This window comes from Penaeus monodon, chromosome 7 (assembly GCF_015228065.2).
Source record: "Penaeus monodon isolate SGIC_2016 chromosome 7, NSTDA_Pmon_1, whole genome shotgun sequence".
In the NCBI taxonomy this organism is placed as follows: domain Eukaryota; kingdom Metazoa; phylum Arthropoda; class Malacostraca; order Decapoda; family Penaeidae; genus Penaeus; species Penaeus monodon.
In genome coordinates, this window is record NC_051392.1 from 51,035,344 (window position 1) to 51,058,498 (window position 23,155).

A 23,155-nucleotide genomic window follows, 5' to 3' on the forward strand; every position below is an offset into this window, starting at 1 on the left:
CATTATTCTTTAATTCCTTCCTTCTTCCAACACTCCTCGTCCCGGAGCACCCAAGCCCCAAGGTACAGAGCGTGCCCCGGGGGTCAATCTACATATATTATAATATTCCACACCTCCGACATCCTCGCCGCGACGAAAACAACAATCTGTGCTACGCTGTGTCCACCTCCCCCCCCCCCTACCTCCCCTCCCTTATTTTCGAGTCAAAATGAACCTTGACTAGTTAAGAGAAATTAGTTTAAGTAAAAAAAAAGGACTACTCCCCGAGCGGCTTCTCTTTATGGACGGCTAGCTTGAAGAGACACAGCGAGAGAAAGAGAGAAAAAAACGGAAAGAATCAACAGGTAGACACACCACTAGGACCTATACACGCATAAACACAAGACTCACGCGTGGGCAACATCCAAACTTGAGGCGGTGCTGCCATCGGTGCGGTATACAATTTATTCCTCATTTACCTCAATTGCAACAGCTCCCTTAGGTATATCACTCAGAAATTGCAGTAATTTGTCTCTTCAATTCTCAACTCTTACTTGGATGATAACGCCATGATACTGAAAGTCTGTCTTGTACGTCCAATAATGGAATAAAGATAAGACGCTAGACGCTGGTGGTATCTGCGGCGGCGACTTCCCATCCGTACCTTGACCCTGGCTGGTCGGTGGTGCCGCACAACCTCGTTTTCTTCTGTATTTCTCTATTTTCCGCAAGACGATCGCGGCATTATCTTCGCTAATATGGTTGGAATAACCCTCCTCAACCCCCTTCATCCCGTAAACCTTACCACGACCCCGTCATGACCAAACCACACCACCCACAACCGAGGTAAAAAAAAATATGTATATAGACACTCCAGATTCCCAACAACCCCGTCCCCTAACCCACACTCCCCTACAACCCCAACCCGAGACCCCGAGTTGTAGAAACGGGCGTAGATGAAGCGGGGAATCGCGAGTTGTGAGAGCAGGTGGGTTGAAGTGCGTAACCCTCGGGGCAAAGGCAACCCGGGAAGCTCCGACGTCGACCAGTCTCACTACGTCACCGCCGCCGCCTGCCTGAGGTACGATGCCGCCGCCTCCGCTCCCGCCCGCCCGAGGTACGATGCCGCCCAGGTAAACACACCACCGCGTTGCCATCCCTCGGGTCTCGCGAATAAACGCCATTTCTTTTTTTTCGCAGTGTTGGTGGTTTTTGAATTTCGAAGGTGGCCATTTTGAGCTTCTACTACACGTAAAATATGCAGTCAGAGCAGAAAGTATTTAAGATCAAATAGAATGAAGGACTATTCCCCTCTCTGAGTAAAAAAGAAAACTCCGGCGAAATTTCTATTTCCCCGGATTCTATACAAGACGCGCTATCAATGCGAACAAATACAACCTCGTTTCGGGTGTTTTTCTAAGAAGCTAACAAAATAACTGGAGAATCATCGGCCGGAGAGCTGTGTCACTACAAATTACGTTTCATCAATAGCCATACATTAACTCCCCTCCCCCCCCATCCCTCCACCTCATCCACTCCCCCACCAACCCAATCCCCAGTCCATCCACTACTACCCAACCAGATTTCTATAGGCAATTTCTCCTCCGACAGATTTAAATCCTCGGAAGCTTAAAATCTCGCAGGGGATTGGACACAGACAGTTAATCACAGATACATCAGTCTAATTCACAGGCTAAGTCCATCTTTAAAGAACATCTGTGTTCAATATATTACCGGCCTGGCCGCCGGATTCTGTCTACTGCTGTCCGATATATATATTTTTTTATGTCCTTGGTATGTTATTTTTTCTCTATTTGGTAAGCATTGACTCCATTAAGCGCGGTGTTTATGTATCGAGAAAATACCGCGAGACCTCGCTAGACGGTCTCCCCCGCGGTTCGGGAAATGGACTCGCCCCGATGTCTCCTTCAGACGTGCACTTTGTGAAAAGCGGGTAGTGCGACCGAAGAATTCTGCAGCAAAATAAATACCCTTACTTAAAAATCTTAAAAAAAAAAAAATGGATAAATGAAACTTCTTGTGTAAGAAAAAAAAAAAAAAAAAAAAAAAAAAAAAAAAAAATATATATATATATATATATATATATATATATATATGCATCCTGGACAAAAAAAAAATAATAATAATAATAACTAGCAGCCCCATCGCACACCCACTTGACTCATTCCCAACCCCTACGGGTAAAAAAGAAAAGAAAAAAAAAAGGGGGGGTTGGGATATATCAGCACCGCATCGAGGCACGGGCGGCCAGCCATCTGAATTGCATGAGGTATAATACACGACTTATATATGCCACCGGTGGGCGTTCTTCCCCTGCCTCCCTCCCCCCCCCACACCCACCCATCTCCCCCTACGCGAGGCCAGAACCTGCTGTACGCGCCCGTGTCTACAGCCGCCCCTTATCGTATCCAGGAATGTAGAGGGACAAGCGGCAGCGGCGGAGGCGGCCTAGCGATCTCTACATCTCACCTTATTAAATAATCATGCGTTTTCTCTCTTCACTAAAAGGGGGGGGGGGGGGGATTTGGCTGGCGTCCGCGATCCAATGGACTTAACATTATAAAGCGTGATGGCGAAAATGCAAATCTCCAAGATAAGCGTATATTGGAGTAAAGAAATAAATACGCAAAGCTATAATCTTACATATCATAGCACAAGATTTCATATTTCACAAAAAAACACGAAATTTCATAACAATACCATCGAACATAACCTTACAATATATACATAAATAAATAAATATACAAATAAATATACAAATAAATAAATAAATAAATAAATAAATAAATAAATAAATAAATAAATAAATAAATAAATAAATAAATAAACAAACATACATACACATAATATATAAATATAATTCATTCATTCCTTCCCTCCACCCATCTTTTTTTCTCCCCTATGAATCACTTATGGCTCGAGCCCCAATAAAACAACAAGAGTCGTCACCGAAAAGGAAGCGCGTCTAGACACTGCACACCGCCACCTAAATATTCATGGCCGAGGAACATGCGGAAAGGACACGCCGGACATGAACATCAATATTCGATAACCGCCCTCCACCTCAAAAAAAACTAATAATAATAATAATAATAAAAATAAATAAAAAATAATAAATAATTTTAATAATAATGATAAAAACAATGAAGGGCAGCAATCAATATTCGATGACTGCCCCCCACTAAAAAAATAAAATAATAAACAAGTAAATAAGTTAATAATAATAATAATAATAATAATAATAATAATAATGATAATAATAATAATAATAATAAAGCACAGTACTGCCGATAATAATGAAAGAATGTATTAGGGTACTACTTATTCATTTGTCTATTTACCTGATCATCGCACTTTTTTTCTTCCTTCTTGTACAGGGATAAACGACTCGCACAGTATTCGCGGCTAAACTCAAAACATAATGATATACCGAAAAAACGACCCATGTCAGTCGGTACAACATTCATGGACGGCTACTTACGTGTAAACCCAAGCCACCGGGTCATTTCGCATCCCTTCTTGTATTTGAAATTAAAAATAGGGGGGTGGGGGTATGTTATTCTCTCTCTCTCTCTCTCTCTCTCTCTCTCTCTCTCTCTCTCTCTCTCTCTCTCTCTCTCTCTCTCTCTCTCTCTCTCTCTCTCTCTCTTCCGCTAAATATTACAACCGTTGCTGTGTCAACAAATAAATCTCGCTTCCCTTTTTCGAATTTCAAAGCCTAATGCCCCCTCTTTTCCCCACCCCTCCTTGCCTTTTACCCTTCATTTCCACATCCCCTCCGCGAGCCCCTCCTCTTCCTACCCCAACAACCCCTTCCCCCCACCCCCTTTCCCCTTCGCCACCTCCAACCTCCTTCCCCCTTCCCCACCTCCTCCCATCGCCCATCTCCCACCTCCTTCCCCCTTCCCCATTCCCCTACCTCCCACCCCCTTCCCCTCCAGCGCATGCACCCCCAAACCATACAAGGAAGGGCCCGCGTATGCAAATGGATCTCTCGTGGAAATGAAAAATGGGAGAAGAGGCGGAAAAGGGTCCCGACAGGACAAGTATTTTTGGCGAGATCGTTTCTAGATACGGGGAAATGTAATAATCATAAAAGCGTGAATAAATTAATAAACGAAATGTGTGGCGAGAATTAAAGAAGCGAAAGAATGGAAGGGGGAAACAAATGAATGAATGGGTGAACAAGTGAATGAATGAAGCAGACATGAATACGAAAAAAAGACCATTTAACAAAAACACTAATTCACATAAGCCAAGATAAATGCCAAAAAATACCACTCCCAGATACCAGAATCAGCCCCTTACCTACTCTTAGCTCAAAACATAAATAAACAAGGGTGCAGATCACCCTATCTTTAATGTATAATTTTGCAATACATTATTCATCCCTCAATCCAGATATGGTAATGATACATGGGCGAAGAAATTTCACCGGCACACCGGTATGAAGAAAGAGGGGGGGGGGGGCAGAGAAAGAAGGATTGGGAGATAGAGGAAGAGGGTGAGAAGAGGAAGTGTGGCGGAGGAGGAGGAGGAGGAGGAGGAGGAGGAGAAGGAGGAGGAGGAGGAGGAGGAGGAGGAAAGAGGAGGAGAGAAGTGGGAGAAGGAGAGAGCATAAAAGGACGAGGGAAAAGAGGAAGAAAGAAAAAGGGAAGAGAGAGTGAACGAAGGGGAAAAGACGAAGAGGGAGAACAAAAAGGAATCTGACAGGACAACGGAGAAAAAATGGAAATACATTGACAGTTACAGAGAGAAAGAACACAAAAAAAATCTCACACGACCCACCATGTTACACGACTGATTAACCACACCGAACGCCTGAACAGATGGGCACCCAGACGACAGAAAGGAAGGGAGATGGAAACTGATGGAAAGACAGAGGGAAAGACGGACGAAAGAAAATGAACATATCAAAAACTCTCAATAAAAAAAAATAATAATAAAAAGGGGATAATAGACACTCCCGCAGCCTATCCTCCTCCGACCTTCACATCCACAAAATAGTCTTTGTCATGAATCCTTCATACAGCCTCTCTCCTCCATTATCCTTTTTTCCCCTCTTTCGCTCGATTAACTTTTCATTAAAAATGAATTATTAAAAAGAACTAGGAGAAAAAAAAATCGTGGGTTGGATTACAATACAAAAAATTAACCCATTTAATTATATGGTTTTCCCGTGGCTCCTTTTTCTCTCTTTTTATTTTTTTCTCTTTTTTTTTGTTGATATGCTATTCCCGGGATATCGTAAAGAAGGTAAGTAATCCTATAAAGGTTTAAAAAAAAAAAAAGTCCTCCTTTTGAGCATCGCCAGCAGGGTAGTGGATCAGCAGAAGAAAAAAAAACTCACCCTACACCCTCATCCTCCATTCTATCTCCCTTTTTTTCTCTCTTTCTCTCCGTCTTTCTCCCCCTCTACATTTCTCTCTTTTCCATCTCTTTCGACGACCTTCGCGACTGGAGGAAAAATCTCCCGAAAGTGCTCGCCCTGTCTCTCTCACCCAAAGACACGAAAACGCATGAAAGTGTCCTCCCTTCGCCTGCCGCCCTTGAACGCCCACGATATATGGCCCTGACTCCGTTTCATATGCATAAATAAGAGACGAAGAAAATAAAAAAGGAACAGAAAAGGAAACAGGAAAAAAACAGACAAGGAAAAAGAAAAAGAGGAGAGGGAGAGGCGGACAGAAAGAGATAGGGAGAAAGAGAGAAGGATAGAAAAAAGCGCGGACAGGGGCGAAGACGATGAGTAAGCAAGGGGACAAATTAAGAATGAATTACCGTCACGCCTAACGTCTCGACCCCGCCCATCCGGTCCTCAAAAAAAAAATAGCAAGTGGACATCGTTTTTTTTTTTATTCAATATTTTTCTTTCTTTTATTTTTTTATTATTATTCTTTTCTTTGGGAGTGCGGTAAACAGATACACCGGATGTTCGCAAATCTACAAAACAAATTTTTCCTTTATCCATTTACAAAAAAAAATCGAAATTCGAACTGCGTCGTCTCTATCGCGTCCACAATATAAAACGACTAACACACCCCGTCCCTTGTGTCCCCAGATGGCAGAGCTAGGGACAAGGGGCTAGGGAGAGGGGGAAGGGACAAAGGGGAAGGGGCAAGGAGGAGGACGAGGGGACGAAGGGGAGGGGAGGGAGGGGACATGGAGGGAGTAGGAGAAGACGAAGGGGGTAGGGACAAGGAGGACGACAAGGGGGGTGTTAGGAGAGGACGAGGGGTAAGGGGTAGGAGGGTACTAAGGGGGAGGTGGAAGGGACGAGGGCCGAACAGACATTTATACCCACACAACGACCAATAAAATGCAAATAGGTGTTGCAGCGCGGCCAGTGAAACCCGACACTCCTACGTCCCAGCAGCGAGTCCCCTTCCTCCGATCTTCCTCTATTCTTTCGATCTGTCCTCCTCATTCTCCTCTCTCTTTTCTCTTACCTCTCGTCTCCTCTCCTCTTCTCTCCTCTCCCTTCTTCCTCTTTTCTCTCTGAACTTGCTAAATTGCTTCTCTCTATCCCTGAAGGCGATAGTGAGAAAGCAATAACAGTAACAGCAATAACGTAGAACTTCGGGGTACGATATGACAAAAAAACACAAACAGTCGAAGAAAAAGAAAAAAAAAGCAAGAGAGAGAAACCTAACAAGACGAAAAAGGCCGCTAAACGAAACTGAACAAGACTTAAATACCCGTAACTGCGACACTGGATCCGCGCTTAAATCTCATTACGACGCCCCGGTGTGAAATGATACCGACGACGCCCACGACCGCCCGCTCTTTACCTCCCCCCCAACCTTTTCCGTGAAATTCTTTTTAAAAAATCGGGAATTTCTTCACCTATAAACGGTCGTTCAGTTGATGACAGACGAAAACGAATCAAATCAAAACAAAATTGTTAAATATCAAAAACAAAAAAGAAAGCAAACACAAAACAAGAAACACACCTCGTCCAACGTAAAACATGAACTTCAACAAGTAAACAGAAAACACACTTGCTCCGGGCCCGAAATTACACCACATATACACCACATACATACGTCTAAAAAAAAACTGTCCCAGCGGCGACATGACCAGATTCTATCGGAGTGAGGGGGAGGGGAGGGGGATGCAAGTCCTTAAGGCGATGGGGTCAAGAGGGCACAACTTCGGCGCAACCTGGCACGCGCCTTCAAATCCCCCCCTTACCCCCCTACCCTCTTCCTTCCCTCCCCCAACTCACTAACTCTTCTCTTTCTCCTTCGCTTTCGTTCGTGTTCCTTCCTTCTCTCTCTTTCCTATTTCTTTATCCTCCTTCATTCAAGAAACAAGCACGCGCACATGAGACGGAGAGAGGAAGGAGAGAGGAGGGAGAGGGAGAGGGAGAGGGAGAGGGAGAGGGAGAGGGAGAGGGAGAGGGAGAGGGAGAGGGAGAGGGAGAAGAAAGGAGGGACAAATTAGCGCCCGCATCATCATCCTTTTTGGGGAAGACGGCGAAAAGCGAGGGCGCGGCGCGAGAACCACATCTAAAAATAGTTGGTAAGGGGAAGAGTGGAGGGGGATGCGGGGAGGAGGGGCGAAACAAGGGGAAGGGGAAGGGGAAGGGGAAGGGGAAGGGGAAGGGGAAGAGTGGAGGGGGATGCGGGGAGGAGGGGCGAAACAAGGGGAAGGGGAAGGGGAAGGGGAAGGGGAAGGGGAAGGGGAAGGGGAAGGGGATACAGCAACTGGGTGGGGACAGAGTAAGTGGGTAGGAAAGGGAAGGAAGAAAGTGGGTAGGGGGAGGGTGGAGGGAGAGGTTGGAAAATGCGAGAGATCGCTGTAAATGGCCCCGATGCCGAGACTTTTCCGAGAAGTGGTTGGGTGCGGAGGAGGAGGAGGAGGAGGAGGAGGAGGAGGAGGAGGAGGAGGAGGAGGAGGAGGAGGAGGAGGAGGAGCAGCAGCAGCAGCAGCAGCAGCAGCAGCAGCAGCAGCAGCAGCAGCAGCAGCAGGAGGAGGAGGAGGAGGAGGAGGAGGAGGAGGAAGACGGAGGAGGAGGAAGACGGAGGAGGAGGAGGAGGAGGAGAATGAAGGAGGAGGATAGATATGGATGTTCCAATTGGTTAGGAGAGAAAAGAAATGAGAAAGAAATGTAGGATATGATAAGAGGGAATAGGAGATTATCAAAAACAATCAAGACGAGAGAAAGAACGGACAGAGAAACACAACAAAGCGAAAATGACCACGAGGAAATCGGGAGGAAAAAGAGGTGGCAGAATTCGGCAAACCTCCCTCGTGCATAGGAATGACGTCCGCTACCCTCCCTGCCACCCCCCCCCCCCTCCCTTTCCCTTCCTCTCCTACAGCTGAACCGGCCGCGCCTCCCTCCCTCCCTCCCTCCCTCCCTCCCTAACTCGTTTCTCTAACCTCCCTCCCTCATGCCCTCCCTCTCTTCCTGCCTTTCTTCCAAAACACCCACCCACCTACCCTCCCTCCCTCCCTCCCCCCCCCTCCCTCCCTCAACACCCTCTTGTGTGCAAATGGCTCCTCACTCCTGCTGTTATCACGAGACGAAGGAAGAGACGGACGCAGAACTCTCGGAAAAAAAGAATATTGAACTTCGAAAAAAGGAGGAAAGAAAAAGTGTTCCTTCTTTACGAGTGGTCTTGAACAACGCCGCATATTTTTTACTTGAAATACTAAAAAAAAAAAACGCAATGATTATGTAAAAAAAACGCTTCATGCTTCACCACCTTCATATACGCATTGTTGAGTACACTTGACCTTCACTCTCTCGACACCCCCTCCCCTCCTTTCTCTTAAGTCCCTTCCCCTCCACCCCCTGCCCCATTCCCCTCTCCCCTTCACCCTTTGGCTACCCTACCCCTTTCCCCTAAGTCACCCCTTCACTCCACCCCCCATTCCATGAAGACCCCTCCCCTTCGCCCTTTGGCCCCCCTCCCTCTCCCCCCCTCACGGATTCCGGCTCTGCATACCGACCATTTCTCCTCGCGAGAGTGTGTCGGGGGTCAAGTCATGGGGGTCAGCACAGGTACGACCTCCCAGGGTCATAGGTCAACCCTTACAGATATGCCCCTCCTCTGTAGCAGCGGTGGGAGGGAGAAAGGAGGGAGAAATTAAGAAGGGAAAGAAGAGAATAAAGGGAGTGGGAGGAATATGGAAAAATCGAGGAGAGGGAAGGAGGAACAAAAGATAAAGAAAGGAATGAGGAAAAAAAGGAAGATTCCTTGTAGGTTCACACATAACGAAGGCGATATATGCAAATGAATGCAAATAGGAAGAAAAAAACGCCTCGACATGTCCTTCGCCCTCGCTGAGACGTTGAGTGGCTGACGTAGCAATGTCAGAGATCGCATGACAAAACAAATGATTGAAAACAAGTAAATAAAAACAAATAAAAAACGGCATTTCCACACGAACTGCAACGTATTATATACCAGCGAGAGGATTACGTGACTATTATATTTTTTTTCTTCACTACGAAACCCAACGATGTTGTAGTACGTATCTGGGTGATTTCAACGCTGCCAAGATACGTATCCAAACAAACCTTAGAAAAAAAAGAGAAAAAATAGGCCTATGAAAAAAAAAAATAAGGGAACGAAATGAAAGTTTATTTTTGCGAGGCCATTCCCTAGGAGGCCTACGATGACGATGCAATTCCGCCGACGTCAATGCCATTCTCCTTTCCGACTCGCGCTCATCGAACTGTACTTCATTTACTTAAAATCTTTTAAAAAATCAAAATAAAATTGCAAATGAAATAAACCCAGCTAATGAATCTCTTTCCAACCCCTTGTTATTTGGATTTTCTTCTCTTTCTTTCCTCAAACCTGTCTACCGGGAGCGTGAGGTCAAGTTAATTCCAGGACCAGGTGGGTGATGGGGAGGAGGCAGCTAAGGTCAGGGAGAGAGAGGTAAGGTCAACTGACCGTATGGGTCATTAAGGTGAGTTGCCGGATTGTGTTTTTTTCGGTACGTATTTGGTGATGGAAGAGGTATTACCCCGTTTTCTAAATTCCAAGTTTAAAAATTACTTTCTTTTTTTGCAAGTTGTGTGTTCAAACATCATGTTATTCTCGTAAATTAGCGATGTATTTAAAGTATTTAAATAAATTAAATCAAACCATATATTTTTTTTTTTACTTGTTTGATAATCATGCAGTTCTCAATGATAACCATACAATTTTCAATATGAATAGAGATGCGGTTTTTTTTTATATTGCAAGGGCGATTAATGATCTTAAGAATTAATGATAAAACACAACTTCTCAGCGAACAACTAAAAGAACACAAGTACCAGGAAATAGTTATGACCTCACGTGACCTGACCTAAGTGAATGCTTTATCCTTCTTTACCCTTTTATCCTTCCACAAGTAGAAGAGGAAAAGGGGAGGGGGACTGAGGTCAGTGAGATTTTTTTAATCAAATATTTAAAATGAAATTACAGACTTTCTCCTTTCGAGACTTCAAATATTGGCAAGTTCATTAAGACTCTATTGGCTCCTCCTCATTTCCTTCCTTCCTTTCTTCCTTTCCTTCACTTCTTTCCCTTTCTCTCTTAACTTCTCCCTCTCCCTCTCCCAGCAACCACAGCCTTCTCCCTTCTTCCTTCTCCTTTCCTCCCTCCCCTCCCCCTCCCTTTCTCCATTTCCCCCTCTTTCCGCTCCCCTACCACTCCCCCTTCTCCCCTCAAAACCTGCCTTCTCCTTTCCTCCCTTCCCTCTCCCTCCCTTTCCCCTTCTCCCCTCTCCCCCACACAACAATACACACCACACAAAACCGCGTCCGATGAAGCCTTCATTTCCACCCCGTAGGCCTCGACATCCGGGGAGGGGAGGAGGGGGGGGGAGGCATAGAGGGAGAATCGGCGAAAATTGAAGCAATTCGACACGGAAGCACCAAACCCAAGGAAGCCAGCACAATCGACGAAAAGTTTCACCTCGACATCGTTCGGTTCGTGAATGGGGAGCGCGGAGGTGTGTGTGTGTGCGTGTGTGTGTGTGTGTGTGTGTGTGTGTGTGTGTGTGTGTGTGTGTGTGTGTGTGTGTGTGTGTGTGTGTGTGTGTGTGTGTGTGTGTGTGTGTGTGTGAGATAGATGGTTAGTTAGATAGATAGAGAGAGAGAGAGATTCGAGGTTTCCTTTATTGTATGTCCTTGGTAGCAGGCTATCATAAAAAAAGATACAAACGAGAGAGAGAACAAATATCGAGTAACGAAAGAGAAGAAAATAAAATAAAAAAGCTTTCCAGGACGCCATCTGTGCGACAAACAGCAACAAATAAGAGAGATGTCAGCGATAGCCGAGACAGCACCACCTACCTTCCCCTCCCCCCTTTCCCCCGCCCGCCCCCCTCCCCTTAAGACAGAGGAGAGATGTCCTCCCTCGCAGACACCGAAAAAGGACCCACAAGTACAAAAGAGAGATTAAAAACTGCCATTAGTACACCCCTCCTTCCTTCCCTCCCTCCCTCCCCTTAACCCCCTCCCCCTTCCGAGTGTCTCCTCCGACCCAACGTCCCTTTAACAGCAATAACAAATCTCGGAAGATGCGGGAGATAGCGACGACAGGGCGGCCGCCGAACGCCGTCCGTCGCTCTCACTCTCTCCCTCCTTCAGGAACAATGGGGAGGCCGGCCGCTTGACAAACGAGCCTCTCGCAGACGTGACACCCGTGCCACGACCAACACTTATATGCCTGTGCTCGGCCACAAGCTCCGAGTAATAGTACTCTTGTTATGTAAATACATAATGGAGATATGCAGTCACATCTTTAAACAAGTATCTTCGCGAAACAAAATTTCCCAATAAAGAGGTGAAATCTACAAAGATTTTCCGAGGTGAAAAGTCCCGTACGCAAAAAGACAGACAGACATATCGCTCACGACTCCGTTTAACCCTTGGGACAGACGCCGCCGCAACCACCGCTACTCCACCCTCACATCCTACACCCCTTCCTCCTCATTATCTCTTGTTTCTCCTTTCCCTTCCCTCCCCATTTCCCCCCTACTTTCTCCTCTCCCTTCCTATTCATTCACCATCGCTCCCCTTCTCCCTACCCTCCTCATCATCCATTCCATCCTCCCTACCTTTTCTTATCCCTCCTCCACATTTTCATCCTTCCTTAACCTCCCATCCTCCTCCGTCGTCTTCCCTTCCTCCCTTCTAACCCCTTCCACAATCCCTTCCTATCCCCTCCTTATCCCTCTTCCACACTCTCTACTCCTCCTTATCCCTCCCTCCTTATCCTCCTCCTTTCCCCCCACCTCCCACCAAAGCCCCATCTTCCCGTGACCTAAATTCTCCCGCTCTATCTCCCTTCCCTCCCATCCCCTCCCCCGCCCCCCTCCAAAGCCGAGGGTCACGCGAGGCAAGGCGAGGCAAGGTAAGGCAAGGCACGCAAGACTCTGCAATAAATTCAACGCGATAACGGACCCGTGACCCCTGCTCCTCCCCCTTGCACCCTCACCCCCCATACCCCCTCCCCATCTCCCCTTCTCTCCCCCTACACACAAAGGGAGTCCGCGTGCCGAAGGTCTGGCCAGGGATGTTAAGCTCGGCCTTGGTCAGGAATAAGGTCAGTGTGTCTTAGCTTTATCTCGGACGATAAATACTCAATCTGGTACAAATCTCAGAGAGGGACAAAGAGAGGAGAGGAGAGGAGAGGAGAGGAGAGGAGAGAGAAGAGAGAAGAGAAGAGAAGAGAAGAGAAGAGAAGAGAAGAGAAGAGAAGAGAAGAGAAGAGAGAGAAGAGAAGAGAAGACAGGCAGAGGAACAGAAGACAGGCAGAGAGACAGAAGACAGAAAAGCGAAGACACACACAGTCAGAGAAAATATGGAAACAAAAAACTCTAAAACTCTCCCAAAGGAAGAAAACAACGCCCAAACAAAAGCACACAAGACCACAACACCAACACGCAAACAAAGAAATCAAAAATTCGAACAAACACACTCGGAAAGGGAAACTCGATCTCGTAACGGCGCTTTTGCCAATGTCGCTCGCGCCGCCGCCTCCGCATGAGATCATTTTTTTTGCTCCGACCTTTTGCTGGTTCTCAGGTATCTCACGGATCGAGGAAGTCTGCCATGAGAACACAATGAATTTACGAAATGTATGAGTACGAGAAGGAGAAAGAGAGAGGAAGAGGAAGAGGGGGAGGGGGAGGGGGAGGGAGAGGGGGAGGGAAGAGAATGAGAAAGAGAGAGAGAGAGAGAGAGAGAGAGAGAGAGAGAGAGAGAGTGAGTGAGTGAGTGAGTGAGTGAGTGAGTGAGTGAGTGAGTGAGTGAGTGAGTGAGTGAGTGAGTGAGTGAGTGAGTGAGCGAGCGAGAGAGCTGATAGAAGATTCCGAAATCCCGCGAGATATAGAGCGAATGCACGCGGAAACGATCGCGTGTGACAAACCAGAAATTCCCGGGGCTTTCTCTACCGCCCGTCGAGAGAATAATCCTAATAATAATAATAAATCCTAAAAAAAAACACCACCGCTCCGAGACCACACTCCCACAGCATCACAGACGCGGAAGAACAGAGAAATCCACGCGTTTCCAAACCCGATTACCGGATGCCCTCTCCCATAACGCGACGCCGCTCGAGGACGTTCCGCGCGGGGGCCGAAAACCAGCCAAGGATCGGGAAAGGGCTGGTGAGGAAGGGGGGCGGGGGTATATGCACCTGGGAGGGAAGCTGGTGGGGGGTTTGGGTGGGAATCATTGCTAATGGGCCTTGTAGGATCTGACGCCGCCCTTATCTCTCTCTCTCTCTCTCTCTCTCTCTCTCTCTCTCTCTCTCTCTCTCTCTCTCTCTCTCTCTCTCTCTCTCTCTCTCTCTCTCTCCCCCTTTCTCTCTTATTATTAATAGTAAAAGAAAAGAAAAGAAGAAATATATATATATAAATAAATAATATATATATATATATATAAAATATAATAATTAATATAATATATAATATAATAAATAATATATATATATATATATATAATATATAATATAATATATATATATATATATATATATATATAAATATTATATATATATATATATATATATATATATATATATATTATATATAATATATATATATAATTTTATATAATATATAATATAATATAATATATATATAATAATATATATATATATATATATATATATATATATATATAATATATAGATATAATTTTATATAATATATATATTAAATATATATATATATATATATATATATATTTTATATATAATTATATATAAATATATATATATATAATATATATATATATATAAATATATAATATATATATTATATATAATAATATATATATATATATATAAATATATAATATATATTAATATTAATATATATATATATATTATATAATATATATATATAATATATATATATATATATATATATATATAATATATATATATATATTATATATATATATATATTATCTTTTCTAACACACTTTCTCGTTTCCCTCGTTCCTTTCTTTCCCTTGCGTTGTCTGTCTGTCTGTGCCTGTCGCCTATGCTTAGGACACGAAAAAACCCACACTAAGAGGACAGGGCAGGGCATTTCAGGGCGGTGTCCCCGGCCACCCGCCACCGCCACCAACCCTTTGACGCCGGACTGAGGCAAGAATGGGACACCAGCGGACCTCCGTCATTGTGGCCAAACGGACGGATAATCAATACTCTATAGCGGGGCCAGCCAGGTGCGCCGGAGCTGGCCAAGAACACCCGAGTTAACTGAAGGAAACGCGGAGAAGAATTAAACAGGGAGTAAAATTCAGGCGTTGTTTATCTACGACCTAAACTATCTTCAAGCCCACATTGGTAAAGGATACAAGCATAAACAAAATTCTTATACAATTTCTTACCAGTGGCGCCCCAAGACCGTCCACCTCCACTTTTCCTTGGGCGCCACAGTACACACAAACACACACACTGCACAAAGGCCTCCAGGTGCCCCCCCTACCCCTACCCCCACACCTTTAAGCCGCATCGTGCACGGGACAAAAGTACCATCATCCCTTTGACTAGGCCAACCGCTGCCACATGGTAACCACACCTTGTTTCTTTCACAAAACGTTTCCCCTTACTACCACCCCCCATCTCCCCCTCTATCCGCTCCATCCCCATCACCCTCCTCCCCCCGCCTTCCCTGCCCCACCCTCCTAATCTGTCTGCACTGTATTATTGAGACGTCTGCGGCGCTGCATGTGACAGTTGGACACTGAGGGGTGGGGGCGAAGGGAAAGAAGGGGCTGAGGGAGGGTGGTAGGGGATGGTGTGGGGAAGGAGAGGCATGAGGAGGGGAAAGGGGGAAAGGGGGTATCGTCACGGGTCTTTGTGCTCCGTGGCCATACAATAAACCCCACCTCGTGCCTTGATTGACCCCGCAGACGCCTTTGAGTCCGGTTGACTACTTGCAATCCGGGCAATCGTGCTCAGTGTCGTGGCTTTTGAAATGCAACAATGCGGAGAATCAAGCTTGATGTGGGGAAATTTTTGACTGCCGTTACCAATCCGTTGCGGTGTCATACATAAACGTGTATTTATGAGAGAGAGAGAGAGAGAGAGAGAGAGAGAGAGAGAGAGAGAGAGAGAGAGAGAGAGAGAGAGAGAGAGAGAGAGAGAGAGAGTGAGAGAGTGAGAGAGTGAGAGAGAGAGAGAGAGGAGAGAGAGAGAGAGAGAGAGAGAGAGAGAGAGAGAGAGAGAGAGAGAGAGAGAGAGAGAGAGAGAGTGTGTGTGTGTGTGTGTGTGTGTGTGTGTGTGTGTGTGTGTGTGTGTGTGTGTGTGTGTGTGTGTGTGTCTTTCGCACCCAACGCATCCAAAACTAAAGCTCACCTGCAGAGCCGCATTCGGATCATCGAACACCTGCCGAAAGAACTTCCCTTACTGACCCCTTTCCCCATCCCCTCTCCCTCTGCCACACCCCCTCATCCCCTACCTTCTCCTCGAGCAGCAGCCTCAAGTAACGCATCTGGCGACCGCGAGGAACCCTACCCCGCCCCGCAACATCCTGCCGAAGGGAAACCCAAGTGGGTGTCGGCGTGGAACCCGATCTTTTCCGCCGACGCTGCGAGAGGAGGGGGAGAGGGAGGGGGAGGGAAATAAGGGAAGGGCAAGGGATAGGAAGGGGGGGGGGGCTATGAAAAGAGGCAAATTGAGTGACAAAGGAGTGCGTGGAGGCGGAGTCGCGGAGAGCAACGGGATATGAACATGGACAGCAGGCGATCCCTTTGACTTCTATCGGGTTCAGTATGCCATGCAGGAACATTGCAAAGGGGAGAAACATCAACGCCAGAAAACATATCCTCTTCATTACGTCATTCATACCGACCAAAGAAATGAAAACGCACACTCCATAAAAAAAACTGACGCATAACAACCGGACTTTCGCATTTTTCGATACATTTACACCATTACTTCGCCAAAAATGCAACCCACCTCATTCCTCCCTTTCCCTCCATCACTTGCCTCGTTATTGACATCATGAAGTAACACACACACGGGAGGATGTCGCGGTTAATCCCCCGGGGCAAGAAGTAACACGACGACACTCACGCCACGTAACGCACACCGGGAAAAGTGTCCGGCGCCTCTCGTGACAAACATCCCTCACACACTCTTCTGCCTCCACCGGTATCCGAAAAGCAACGGATTATCAATAATAAAAAAAAGGAACGAACGTGAGAACCACACGACTTATGCTGGCCAACAGTATATAAAAAAAAGAAAGAAAGAAAGAAAAAAAAAAAAAAACGAACAACATAATCGATTATAACTACCTAGGACCGAGAGGGAAGAACCGACAGCTGTAGTTCAGATGCATCTACTCCGCTGATCACCTCGCAATCATTTCTTCGTATTTGGACATAGTCGATATAAAAAACCCATCAGACACGTAATCATCTATTCGTATTTGGACATAGTCAATATAAAAACCCATCGGACACACTGAAGACATACTTTTCATCATAACAAAGCATCTTCATCCCTAGCCTCTCCTACCACAACAACACAGCGCTGGGGATCACTACTTGCCCCAGCGTTGAAATCCCCGCGTCGAATCCAACAGCGGGCCGTCTCCGAATTCGACCGAGCTGAATTTCTACCTAGCGAAATTTTTATCAAGCGGTATCGCTACCGAGCGGGATTTCTGCCAAGCGAATTTTCCACCTAGCGAAATTTCTACCAAGCGAATTTTCCACCTAGCGAAATTTCTGTCAAGCGAATTTTCTACCGAGCGGAATTTCTATCTAGCGAACACGGTGGCAGGTCGAATTAGCGAAGATCTTTAATTTTTCGAATCTGTTTAATGCAAAGGAAGGTGGGTAAGAATCGCTGATGAGAGGAAAAGAAAAAGAGAAAAAAGGAGAGAGAGAGAGAGAGAGAGAGAGAGAGAGAGAGAGAGAGAGAGAGAGAGAGAGAGAGAGAGAGAGAGAGAGAGAGAGAGAGAGAGAGAGCGCAAAAAAGAAAGAACGAACTAAAGAAAGAAGAGAGAGAAAAGAAAGAGATGGGGGAAGGGAGGGAGAAGATGGGGGGGGGGGAAGGGAGGGAGAAGATGGGGGGGGGGGGAGAAGGTGGGTCAAACACCTCGCTATGTAGGACAGCCAAGACTAGCGGCCACGGGCAATGGGTGGCTCGGGGTGAAGCAGGTAGAGAGGCAAAGGTACAGATGGGTGGGGGGAGGCGGGGCGCGGGATAGAAGGGGGGGAGGGGAGGGTGATACAGGTAATATAGCATTAGTACGTAGCAGAAAAGTTCCCGGACCTGTTCTCCATCCGCTGTGACGGGGTCGCCGCGCCAGCCAGCAAACCTGCAAGCTATAACTTCCCCCTCTTCCTACCCCCCCCCCCCCCGAATGGACCAGTGCAGCGGATGAATTAATGATACACTCAGCATACAAATTAAGTTTTACGCTGGCCTCTGCTCGATCACAGGCTAACAATCACGTGCCGAGAGGGAGAGAGGGAGAGAGGGAGGAGAGAGAGAGAGAGAGAGAGAGAGAGAGAGAGAGGAGGGAGAGAGGGAGAGGGAGAGGGAAGGGAGAGAGGGGGAGAGAGAGAGAGAGGAAGAGAGAGAGAGAGAGAGGAAGAGAGAGGAAGAGAGAGGAAGAGAGAGGAAGAGAGAGGGAGAGAGGAAGAGAGAGAGAGAGAGAGAGAGAGAGAGAGAGAGAGAGAGAGAGAGAGAGAGAGAGAGAGAGAAACTGTCTACCGCTACATCCTACGACGGGATGTGACAGGCTTCGCCCCAAACATCCGCTGCTGTTACGTTATACTCTCGTTTACGTGGAGACGGAGGTGGTGTAGGTGAAGGAGGAGGTGGAGGAGGACGTGAAGGTGAAGGAGGAGGAGGTGGTGAAGGTGGACGAGGAGGTGGTGAAGGTGGAGGAGGAGATGGAGGAAGAGGCGGCGGAGGTGGAGGAGGAAGATGGGAAGGGAGAGAGGCGGAATATGTCGAAGAGGATGCGAGGGAGAAGAGAAAACGAAAGAAAAGAGAAAAAAAGGTAGGAAATGAGGGAGAAAAGAGAGAAGAGGGGGGAGGGGATGATGCCGCCCTTGCTCGGGTCAGTGTGTCTTGCGGTACACACTATCATATTTCACGTCTGGCAGCCTCAACCTCCGCCACCTCTCCTTGTCCACGCCCTCGAAACAATAACACTCCCGGAATGCCTGGCAATGCACGGCCAAGAAGCCAATATACCCCGTTCGCGCGTTGGGGTTCCAGGCACTAGTACGGGGTGGATATGTCAGGGATGGGAGGAGTGGGGAAGAGAAGAGAAGAAAGGAAAGGAGAGGAGAGGAAGGGAAAGAGGAAGTGTATTGGGAGAGAGGAGGGAAGCAAGATAAGTACCGACGGAGGGAACGAGAGAAAGAAGATGGGAGGAAGAGTGCCGAAGCATGGACGAGGGGGAGAAGGGGGGTTAGGGGAAGGGGAGGGAGTGCCTAAGGCCCTGACCAGGCACGCGGGTCCGCCACATTCTTGGCTCGTGTTTTTGTAGCCGGGCCAGCCGAGTCTTACAGAGGGCACGCAGGTGAAATCTCTCTCTCTCTCTCTCTCTCTCTCTCTCTCTCTCTCTCTCTCTCTCTCTCTCTCTCTCTCTCTCTCTCTCTCTCTCTCTCTCTCTCTCTCTCTCTCCGGTAGCAGGTGGCCGGCGGGACGGATGCTCGGACTTTACTCCTGTCGGTAAGAGACAACCCTCGAAGGACTCTCAAAGGCCCCCTGAAGGATCGTCGACGACCCCTCAGTGCCTCCCCCTTTCGTCCCGGCAGCGCCTTACTGTGTCAGAACTAGATAACAAAACGATAATGCAACAAGGACAAAATAATAATAAAATTAACAACTACATAACAAGCTATACTTATAATTCATGAATATCCGTATTCAGGAGTGCGGACCAAACCGACTCGCAGTGCGGACGTCGAGGGCGGCCTAGTTTCCCGACGCAGCACCGCTACCCCATCACCGTCCCCGCCCGTAGCAGTGCATGTCACAACTCCGGCTACTGCACCGACCAGCTGCCGTCGCTTCCTCATTCTCTCTGTTTCTTTACGTTTTTTTTCCCTCCTCCTTCATCTCCCCCTTTTTGCCCGTGCGTGGACGCATAGCCGCGGGGCCCCCTCCTTACGAGCGCGCCCCGGTTTTTCTACGCAGCCCGCCGCTACGGCCAACTACGAGATCCCCTTCGGCGCCCCCGAACATATTCTGCAATCGGAGCGCTCAACTTTCAACCCCCTTCCCCCTCCTCCCCTCCAAGCCCAACCCCTCAACTCTACTTTCTTTTCGAAAAAAAACAAGAGCTTACGTATTCATCTTCTCAAACTAACGGCGCTTTATGGAATCCGCGGGGCTAAGAAGACAGAACTCCATAAGCTGCGGTATTATTCCCTTCACAAACATTAGTCCCGATTCCCTTTCTTCGGCCAGAAAAAAAAGGGAAGCGCCTAAGCTCATTACCTCCACAGAGAGACAACTTCCCCTCCTTCCCCTCCCTACCCCACCAGAGAGAGAGAGAGACAGAAAGAACGCGATAATATAATGAAATAAAAAAATATTTAAATCCGCCCTCACATAAATCCCACCAGAAAATCCACCGTTATAATCCCCCTCTCCTTATAGGACCCACAATATCCTACTCTCAACCATCGCCTGATTTTCGGACTGAGCGACGGAGAGATAGGCGATGGGGGGAGGGGGGGGGGAGGAGGAGGAGCTCTTAAGCTGAATCTCCCATCCCCTTAACCCCCCCCCTAACCACTCCCTTACTTCCCCCACCCACCCTTCTTTAATCCCCCCAATTTTCCTCTCCGCTCTGAAATCCCTTGCGATGTCTCGCCATGATAACATCAAGAACAGGGCTTTTTTTTTTTTGCTCTCTCTCTCTCTCTCTCTCTCTCTCTCTCTCTCTCTCTCTCTCTCTCTCTCTCTCTCTCTCTCTCTCTCTCCAATCGTACGGAGGGGGGGTTGTTCAAATAGTAGATAGGGAACACAGCAATAACAGCTGCATTAGCATTAGCAGGAGGAAGAAAAGGAGAAGAAAAATGATGATGATGATGATTGATGATGATGATTGATGATGATGATGATGATGATTGATGATTGATGATTGATGATGATGATGATGATGATTGATGATGATGATTGATGATGATGATGATGATGATTGATGATTGATGATTATGATGACGACTGATGATGACGACTGATGATGACGACTGATGATGATGACGATTGATGATGATGGAGGAGAAAGATGAAGAAAACGAGAAAAAAAACGAAAAAGACCCGAAAAGAAGACTGACGAAACAACCAGAAATAACAGAGAACGAGGAACGAGAGGAAGAACAAGAAGCAAGCGGAGAGGGCAGAGATCCACGCCTTATCTCCCTTCGTCGCGGCCGCTAAGTACATGTTCCAGCAGAGGCATCGGGGGCCAAGGCGGGCATCGCCGGGGAGCTAAATTGCCTCTTTTGGGCCGGCCGAGGGACGACGTGTTTGGGGGACATTTGGATAAATGATGAATTCTCTCATTCTCTCCCATTCTCTCTCTCTCTCTCTCTCTCTCTCTCTCTCTCTCTCTCTCTCTCTCTCTCTCTCTCTCTCTCTCTCTCTCTCTCTCTGACAGTCCTTTCTTCTTTTCTATTCTTCACGAGCACTACCATTTTCTCTTCCTCTCCTCCTACCTCTCATCTCGATCATTCTCGTCCACTTATCCACATCTCCTTAATCACAACTACGACGTCGATAACATCCCCTCACAACCATAATAAAAAAAAAAATCCTCATTACAGGGGGCACCCGCTTACGAGACGCCACCGCCTCTATCGCTGGAAAATCTTGATACCATCTGACGAGGCGGGACATGACGAGAATGCGTGGCTAATAGTAATGAAAAAAAGGGAGAGAGAGAAAAAAATCCCTTGACATCCACTAACGCAAGGAGTGAGAGAGAGATGAAAGAAAAAATCGACATCCACCAACGCAAGATATCGAAATGTATACCCGAATAAAAATTTGGAGAATATAACAAAAAAAAGTATCCATCCTTTCCGAACATATCTTACAAAAAAAGAAAAAAAAAAGAAAGAAAAAAAAAACGCAGCGTGTCGTCAAAGCAACGTCAAATGGGACCGTCGAGAGGCAGCATCCCCGTCGTGTTGGTTGTGTAAGTAGAAAATAAATGAAAAAAAAAAGTGTCGCCCCCCCCCCCTCCCCCTTGTCACGGGAGTCTTTGATGGCGTCTTTTTTATATATATACAAGAGTCGCTCATCAAGGAAGACGCAACGAGGCCTATTCTTCCGATTTTAAACATTTTGATGTACTTTTTTGAGTTTCGTCATTTATTTTTTCTTCCCTACTTACAGATGTTGGTTAGGATCTATCTTTTTTTTCCATTCTCTCTCTCTCGTTCTATTTTTCTCAATTATAAATGTCTTTCGACTGCACCTACTATCTTTCCTAAATCATTCGAATGCAAAGCTACTTTTCTACCTCCAACATATCGTTTCGAAAATCCCGGTTATCACGTAGCGTCTATCTCGCCTTGCTTATCTTTCCCCCCTCCTCTTGCCCCTCCCCCTTCTCTTACCCTTACCTTTTCCTTTACCCCTTTTCCTTCCCGCTCCCCTTTCCTTCTCTTCTTCCTTCTCTCCTTCTCCTTCTCCTTCTTCTCCTTCCCTCCCCCTTCCTCCAACAGGTCTCCCAACCCCCCACACGCCCAAGAATGTCCCGTCATCTCCTCTCGCCGCGCCACCCCGGGCACCGGAGGCAACAATGCGCCGGCTCGATTATTTACAAGCCTTTGTGTTGCCATGGCGACACGGGCCGCGACGCAGATATGCACACAAGACGGGGATAATGGCCTCCTCCGACGCCTGCTGTGCCTCCCGCGACCCCACGCTCCAAAGAGACGAAGGCCCTGACGCTCGCCTTCGTCGGTATCGGCCTCTTCGGCGAGGGAAACACGACTCCAATGTGGATCGAGACTCGCGAAGACTGAGTAAAAGAGAAAGGGGATAACAGGGGAGATGTGAGAACGAGAAAGAAAGAGAAAGAAAGAGAAAGAGACATTCTCCCTAATATCTCCAGGAAACGTCAACCCTTCGGTAAGGTTAGGAGAGAAAAAATTATTCACACTAATGGGACAGTCACAAGAGCCCGGGCCGCGGGGGGTCCCAAAGCTCTTCACAACATGCCGGGCACCTAACCACGCGCTTGGAGGGGGGAGGGGTGTTAGAGAACTAAGAGGATGATATTACCTTCATCCGCCGAGTGTTATCCGAGTAAGGATGGTAAATTCTTAAGTCAGCACGTAAATGAATGTGCATTCAATGCTGTTAAAAAAAAGTGGCAGTCATCACACGTAATAAAGTATCTTCAACTGACGTTGACGTGAGCTAACTTTCACTGCCTACCTCCCCCCTCACTTGATGCAATTCAACTCCATATTTGGTCTTTAACACTGCATGACTCATGACCCGCCGAAAGCTGCCTTGCACAAAAAAGCCGTTCCCACCTCGTGCCATTCAAGGAGCCATGCAAACCAACTTTTCCAACTCTTAAAGACGCGCCTCAATGGCTCCTAATTACCGGCGCCCAGAGTCCATTGTCTAGGCAGCATGTACCGCCGGAATACAATAGTCCCCCGTCTCAAAGGCACGCTGTT